Consider the following 8,840-nt stretch of genomic DNA (forward strand, 5'->3'; position numbering starts at 1 on the left):
AATGCACTCCGTGTACGTTTGGGAAACCGAAACTGGTGTTTCTCCTGCTGAGAGGCCGACTCCTCTATAGGTGGAGGCGGCGGAGATAGATACAACACCTGATTGATGGACGAGATAAGATCATTTACTAAGGCGTCCCCTTCAGGTGTATCAAGATTGAGAGCAACATCAGGGTCCAAGCCCTGAGCTGTGACCTCCGCCTTGTCCTCCAGAGAGTCCTCAAGCTGGGAACCCGAGCAGCGTGAGGAAGTCGGGGAAGATTCCAGGCGAGCCCGCTTAGCTGGTCTGGGACTGTGGTCCGTGGAGGAGTCCTCCACGTGAGACCTAGGGCCCACCCCGGCCGGGGTGTACCCAGAGGGACCTGGAGGTGCCGATCTAACCGGGTCCGGGGCCTGTGTAAGGACCGGTGTGGACTGCAGGGCTTCCAGCAACTTGGCAGACCATTTGTCCATAGACTGAGCCATGGATTGTGAGAGTGACTCTGAGAGCTTGTCAGCAAAAACTGCAAACTCTGTCGCTGCCACCTGGACAGTAGAAACAGGGGGGTCTGCCTGAGCCGAGGGGCCCACTAGTGACCGAGGCTCCGGCTGAGCAAGCGTAACAGGGGTCGAGCATTGCTCACAGTGAGGGTAGGTGGAACCCTCAGGTAACATGGCCCTACAAGAGGTACATGTCGCAAAAAAACCCTGTGCTTTAGTGCCCTTGCTCCTTGTGACCGACATGCTGTTGTGTCCTAGGAGCGTGATCACTGAGGGTATACAGTAAAAAGGGTATACAGCCCGGCCGAACAGAAAGGTATATATATACGTATCTATACCGGCACCCAAGGGGACCAACACTGAGTGACCGGTGCGGCTTACCGACCGCTAAAAAGCGGGGTGTGTGCGCTCCAGATTCCCTGCCTGGTCTCCCAGAGCTGCAGAGCTGTTCTGTGTGATTCTCCACCGGCAGAATGTCCTAAAGATGGCTGCCGGAGCTCTCAGGGGAGGGGTGGGCGGCGTTAGGAAAAGTGCGGGAATCTGGGGTCCCCGCAGTGATCAGTGAGGGGGGAGGAAGCACACAGGATGCCCCGGCCCTCACATCCGACGTCAGGTCGGCTGTCCCGCCCCTATCTCTGATAGACAGGCCCGGGGCCGGGAGTTTGCCACTAGGCCGCGATGAAGCCGGGGACTAAATTTAATACCGCGGCCGACAAGCAGGCGCGGTCGGCGCGGTAGTCCCCGGTCTTCACAATTCAGCAGTCAGTTGCGGCGTCCGGAAACCAGGCGCTCCATACCCAGTCCCCATGGGGACACAGAGTACCTCGTGGATGCAGGGCCCTGTCCCTGAAGATAGATAAGCTCCTGTCCAGCAGATTCCCTCAGGGGCTGCGGAGGGAGCACGGTCCCAGAACCTGGATGACCGCTTTGGATCCCACTTCTACCAGAGCCCTCAGGGATGGAGAAGGAAACACGGCATGAGGCTCCGGCCGTCGTACCCGCAATGGGTACCTCAACCTTAACAACACCGCCGACTTAGTGGGGTGAGAAGGGAGCATGCCGGGGGCCCCGTGGGGGCCCTCTTTTCTTCCAACCGATACAATCAGCAGCTGCTGCTGACTAAAATGGAGATGTGTGAGTGGATGTGTGCCTCCTTCTACACAAAGCATAAAACTGAGGAGCCCGTGAGGCACGGGAGGGTGTATAGGCAGAGGGGAGGGGTTACACTTTTGAGTGTAATACTTTGTGTGGCCTCCGGAGGCAGAAGCTATACACCCAATTGTCTGGGTCTCCCAATGGAGCGACAAAGAAATACCCAAAAGTGACACCATTCTAAAATCTGCACCCATCAAGGTACTCAAAGTCACATCAAAGAAGTTTATTAACCCTTCAGGTTAAAAAAAAAATAAATTAACATTTTACCTAAAAATGTTGCTTTAGCACTAATTTTCTTACTTTTTCAAGAGGTAACACCAAATACTGGACCTTACACTTTGTTAACCACTTTCTTATGAGCACGACAATACCCCACAGGTGGCGAGAAACCTCTGTACGGGGAAATGGGAGGGCTTGGAACGAAAGGAGCAATATTTGAATTTTGGAAAGCAAATTTGGCTGAAACAGATTGCGAGCACCATGTTGGATTTACAGGTCCCCTAAGATACCTAAACAGCAGAAACCCCCCTCAAGTGACCCCATTTTGGAAACTAGACCCCTTAAAGGCTTCTATCTAGGGGTAAAGTGAGCATTTTGGACTAACAGATACTTCACAGAATTTGATAACAGATTGTCATATTGAAAATGTTCATTTTATTAACAGAAATGTTGCTATAGCATCAATTTTCTCATTTTTTCAAGAGGTAGCTCCAAAAATTGTCCCTCACACTTTGTTACCCACTTTCCTATGAGCACGGTGATACCTCACATGTGGCGAGAAACCTCTGTACGGGCAAATGGGAGAGCTTGGAACGAAAGGAGCAATATTTGAATTTTGCAAAGCAAATTTGGCTGAATTTGGAATATATTCTCATATTTGCAGAGCTTTTGGGTTTCAAGAACAACAGAAATACCCCATAAATGTCTTTAAGTTATACCCTGTAATGTATTTGTTTACGGAGGTAGGGAGTAGTTTGACACTATTTTTTTATGCAGTTGATGCAACACACACGTGCCTATTATAGATGGTGCACCATTTGGTCTTCAGGGTAAAACTGATGGAATTCCAGAACCTATTCAAAGCTTACAGAGACATTGTGCTCCCAAACCAGAAAATCCTTCCAGGAATTATTACTCACAAAGGGCGGCATGCCCCTAAAAACACATTTACTGATTATTAAAACTTGGTCTTGCTCACAGTTGTAGCAGGAAGAATAAACTTTACTGGACGGAAGGGCAAAATGTTCAAATGTGGAGGAGTAAGCAGCCTCTATGCGGCAAACCTGAGTGTGTGCCAAAGACGAAAGAACACCAGCAGGGCTAGAATGACAGTTTTATCTTCCAAATAACTGGTCGTACAATGTCTTCTTAGGTCCATCAATCCCAATATGAGGGACAAATGTGCCAAGCGACATGGCAAACCATAACCGGCTCCTGCCCGCCAATGTAGGAACCGCTATGTGCACAAAACGACCAATCCATTAGAGAATTCTGAAAGGAATTGTTCGATGCAGGTGGTTCGGCATGAACCCTGCAGTAAAGCCCATAGTGTATGAATACGGAACAGCCTCATTGTTAGAATATCCTCCAATAAAATTGTTCATTCCCAGAATACCAAGATAAATACAAAGAAAAGTTTTGTGTAGCAAGACCTAGTGGTAATATGAGTCAAACTAAAATAATTGGTAAAAAAAAATGTTTGCGTAATGAAGTCCTGGAAAGTTGTCAAATGATCAGGTTTTTCAAGAACATTATTGGGGTCCACACTCTGGAGTCTAAAGACGTGGGCATGTGGACTGGGATTTGTCTGAATAATTGTTTGGTATGTGATGATAAAGTCCTGGAATTGTGAAATGGGGTAAAATGTGTTTTACTGCTGAAAATTTTTGTACCAGTTCCTGGTTTTCCGCTTCACTAGATCAGGCTGAAGCACCTTGTCAGACAGATCTACATCTCCCACGAACTTATTGTAGTCTGCGACTCAGAGCGGCTTCTGTTTGTCCCTGGTGGCACCCCTGTTTCTGACCATTACAGTGTTGTCCGCAAGTCATGTGGTGAGCAGGATTACGTCCTTGCGGTCTTTCCATTTTATGGCAAGAAGATGGTCACTTGCCAGTGAGAAGGACGCACCCTTCTCCAGACGTCTGGACATCAACTGTGGCGGTAGACCAACTCTGTTTTTTCTGTTTGTTCTACAGGCCCCTGTGTTTGCAGTGTGGAGGGATTTATAAAGGGGGACACTGGTGTAATAATTATCGGTATACATGTGATAGCCTTTCTCAAGGAAGGGGGTCATTAACTCCCAGACAAATTTGCCTGGGATGCCAATTGTCTGGGGGGCAGTTTGGGGGGTTGATTTGGCAGTCCCTCCCCTCATAAATGAGAAAAGGTACGCGTGTACCCAGTTGTACTTTCGCACATTTTATATAGTTTTATACCATATTTGGCACGCTTGGAGGGAATAAATTGGCGGAAAGACAGACAGCCCTTGTAGCTCATTAGGGACTCGTCTATGGAAACATTTTTATCAGGGGTAATAAGAATTTAGGAAGGTTGCTGCGGTGGAGCGGGTCATCGGGAGCATGAGCAGGCTGCAGCAGCGCCTGCCGTGACCACGTGGACCCGCTCATTACATATGCACGCCCATCCTCCCGCCCATCATCTCTCAGCACTGAAGCCGGCGCTGACAGGTGGGCGGCATGATGAGCGGTGGATCCGCGCTTACTAAACAGCTGGCCGCATGATCACCCCTGGCAACTACAGCCTGGAGTGATCATGTGCGGCTGTATTCACTGCCCCCCGTGCATCATCATCAGCACGGGGTGCAGTGAATCAGTACACTCACCGGCCACAATCCCTGCAGTACCGCGATGTCCTCCTGTCTGCCGGCCGTGCTGTATGTGGAGACTAGCGGTGCTCACAGCGATGACGTCATCGCTGTGCGCACGTGTCCACTCCACACAGCCGCGCCGGCACAGACTGGAGAAGATCGCGGTGCTGCAGGGATCGTGGCCGGCTCCACACAGCGCTGCCGGCACAGACGGGAGGAGGAGCAATTCTGCGTGGAGCGAGGAAAGGCGAGTATAAAACGTTTATTTATTTTTTTTTTTTTGTGTGTGCCACAGGATGCAGGACATATAGCCCTACAACCTACAATAGCCCTCAGTCCAGTAGACCACTGTGCAACCAGCTCTGTCCTCACCTATTGTACCATCACCCATTCCCTGTAGACTGTGAGCCCTCGCGGGCAGGGTCCTCTCTCCTCCTATACCAGTCTGTCTTGTACTGTTAATGATTGTTGTACATATACCCTCTCTCACTTGTAAAGCGCCATGGAATAAATGGCGCTATAATAATAAATAATAATAATAATAATAATAATAATATAGCAGGATGGGGGTATATGAGCAGGATGATGGCACAGAGCAGCATGATGGCACAGAGCAGCAGGATGGGGGTATATAGCAGGATGGGGGTATATAGCAGGATGCGGCCATATGCCAGGATGGGTTATATAGCAGACAGGATGCGGCCATATGCCAGGATGGGGTATATAGCAGGATGGCAGTATATAGCAAGATGGGGCTATACCAGGATGAGGGACATATGTATACAAGGCAGGAGGATCATTACCAGGATGGGGTACCTTAGTAGAGAATTTGGGGACATTACCCCCATAATAGTGTCAGCAGCAGATCCCCGCCCCATAACAGTGTGTCATGACCACATTTTTTGCTTAAAATTTTATTTTTCTATTTTCTTTCTCTAAAACCAGGGTGCGTCTTACAGCCCGGTGCGTCTTATAGTCCGAAAAATACGGTACATTTATACCGGGTGTTGCTAAAAAATGGAGGCATTTGAGGGGAAAAGGACGGGTCAGGATACCATAGTGGGCGGGGAAGGGCACTACTTGGGCCTGCCTCTGACCTTTCAGCAGTGACGACCGACTCCTCTACCATGGGCTGTGGGATCCCAAGGAGGAAGCAGAGTCATCACTCTCTGAAAATCGCTCGATTTCAGAGGCAAACTCTGTATCAGAGCTTGAACTGCCAGAGGCAAGAAGCATGTATGCCTGCTCGGCGGTGAATGTTCTCTGCTCCTTTATTTTTCACTGCATAACAAAAAAAAATACTACTAATTTTTTTTTTTTTTTTTTTTTTTTTTTTTTTAAGCCTAACCCTGATCCTACCACAGTGATCAAATGTCAGGACCAATGAAATTGGTTCCTGACGTTGCTAGGTGGAGAAGCAGACGTCGGTGGTTGAGCTGCGCATGCGCCCGCCATTTTACTAGGTGACGAGAAGGAGGGGGGCAGAGGAATGCCGGGGAGACCTAGGTACTGGTGGGGGACAGAGAGGGATCGGGACAAGGACAGTTCTCTCATATTTGACTGTTCAATCACGTGAAATGTGAGAGAAACTATTAAAAAATGGCATTTCATTTTGACGGTACATGATCACCATTATTCGGTGAATAACGATGATTGCTGTACCTGTAACTGAAAAAACCGAACCGGTACCCCCAGTAGCTGAGACCCCGAAAATTTTCCGACTCTGGGGGCTGTTATACCCTTCTTTCCGATCGCTGTTAAAAAGCGGCAGATCGGAAGAAGTAATCTTAATTACCGCGGTTAAAAGGCGTATAGGCGGTCGTTAAGGGGTTAAAGACAGAATTCCAATTTCAACTTTTTGCTGTTCTGACCGCAAAATCAAAGTTTTTGCAGTCTATTTTTTCCATGCTTTTATGATATAACCAATTAAGAAATTATATTTATTCCCTGGGAACAAAAATCATGTTACATAGTGCTATTGGTGGAGTGCACGTGGTACGCATATACGCTTAATATGTAGATTGTGGCGCCTTTGTGACATGAGGAACAGCAACTGTATTGGCGCACTTCCTCACACCGCAATCTGAGTTCGCATGTGCTGAAATTAGCCAGTATTACCCTGTTTCGTTGGAAATTAATCCTACCCAAAAAATAAGCCCTAGTAGAATTTTGGGGGATTTTTGGTGTATGCTTAAAATATAAGCCCTACTCCAAAAATAAGTCCTAGTTACGGTTCCATAAGGAAGTGTCCAAGTACCTAAAAAATAGAGTGGGACGCTTCATCAAAGAAAGTAGACATCCCCAAATGAAAGCAGACGCCCCCTTCCCCCCAAAAGAATAATTGCACTCACCAGACCCCAAACAATTATAACTGGCAAGAGTGGATAGTTGATGGGCTCTCACACAGAGATCTGCATCACTGTCAGGTCCCTTGCTTTTTCAGCTGCATTGCACTGTAGCCCTCACAAACAAATCAGGTACCAGTATCACTCCATGCGAGTGATACTGCTTCTAGTCACCAGGGAGAGCGATTCAGATTTGTATGCGAGAGTCTATTGATTTGCAAACTCTAATTGTTTGGGGTCTGGAAAAGTGCGATTATTTTAGAAGAGAAACTTAGCTGTATATAGAGAATAATAAATTTATCAGGGTAATGTACACATGACTATAGGACTGGTTCTGTACCACCAGAATAGCAGATCAGATAAGAAAATCTGCATCTGACCCAGTAATAGCATGATCACAAAATATTGATGTTCTAGAATGTGATGACATGTTAAATTTGAATAAATGTAGATTATTTATTTTTGTTCAAGAATAAATGTGGAATGTTGTTCATGGAAAAATATAAGACATCCCTTGAAAATAAGCCCTAGTGCATCTTTCAGAGCAAAAAAAAATAATATTAGACCCTGTCTTATTTTCAGGGTAGCACGGTACCTCTTTATCCAATCAGGTATGGGCTGCCTCTGATTAATTTTTCAGTCATACATGTTAGCCTATTAGGGGTTCCTCCATTTATCAATTTATACCTGGCCAGTTAACTTCTCAACCCCTGGAGAAAGCTGACTGTGAAACGCAGACCGATCTGTAACCGTCTTTCTTCCATATCCATTAATGACTTATGTATCGATGCACTTGCACTTTACTTCCCTGTGCTAATACATATTTTTCTATGATAATACTGCCTCTTGCTCCCTGTAATTATATTGCATTGTTACCTTTTTTAAATTCAAATCATATATTTTTGCCGAGACCACCATTCCTTTTTGTTTTCAATAGATTTTAATCATGTCCAATTGTTTTTTTTATTGTTATTGTAAGATAAGAAATATAATATTTTTTTGTTCATATTTAATTTTTGGGGTGCTCTTCTGTCTAGGTAGGTTCAGAAGTTTTATTCTTCCGGTCAGCGATGTAATAGCGAGAACAGATTTATATATCTTAATTATGCTTTGATACATTTGCACACCAAGTACAGCTTTTATTAAAATACTAGAAGGTGACCCGATTCTACGCATCGGGTATTCTAGAATTTACGTATTGTGTAGTTAATGTATGATTTTTGTTATATTATAATATATATATATATATATATATATATATATATATATATATATATATATATTATATATATATATGTTGTTGTGTGTAGTTACCAAGTGTTTGTGTAGGGCGCTGTACATGTTCTGGGTGTGGCGGGGGGTGAGAGCGGTGTTGTTTGTGTGTTGCGTTGTCTGTGTTGCGTTGTTTGTGGAGCGCTGTGTGTCTGTAGCGTTGTGTGTGTGTGTTGCGTGGTTTGTGTGGGTGTGGGGTGTGTGTGTGTGTTTTGGGGAGAGGTATGTCTTGTGCAATGTGTGTGTTGTGCGGTATGTGCGTATATTTGTGTGTGCCGCGGTGTTTGTGTGTTGGGTGTTGTGTGTGTGCGGCGTTGTCTGTGTGTGTGGGTGTCTGTGTAGGGCGGAGTTTGTGGTTCCCAGTGTGTGTGTGGTGTGTTGTGCAGTGCGTGTGTGGCGGTGTGTGTGTGTGTGTGTGTTTTGGGGGGAGGTGTGCACCCCCCCATTATGCTCCATCCCCCATGCTGCGCACCCCCCATCGTGCTCCATCCCCCATGCTGCGCACCCCCCATCGTGCTCCATCCCCCATGCTGCGCACCCCCCATCGCGCTCCATCCCCCATGCTGCGCACCCCCCATCGCGCTCCATCCCCCATGCTGCGCACCTCCTATCGCGCTCCATCCCCCATGCTGCGCACCCCCCATCGTGCTCCATCCCCCATGCTGCGCACCCCCCATCGTGCTCCATCCCCCATGCTGCGCACCCCCCATCGTGCTCCATCCCCCATGCTGCGCACCCCCCATCGTGCTCCATCCCCCA

This window comes from Anomaloglossus baeobatrachus, chromosome 6, assembly GCF_048569485.1.
Source record: "Anomaloglossus baeobatrachus isolate aAnoBae1 chromosome 6, aAnoBae1.hap1, whole genome shotgun sequence".
Lineage (NCBI taxonomy): Eukaryota > Metazoa > Chordata > Amphibia > Anura > Aromobatidae > Anomaloglossus > Anomaloglossus baeobatrachus.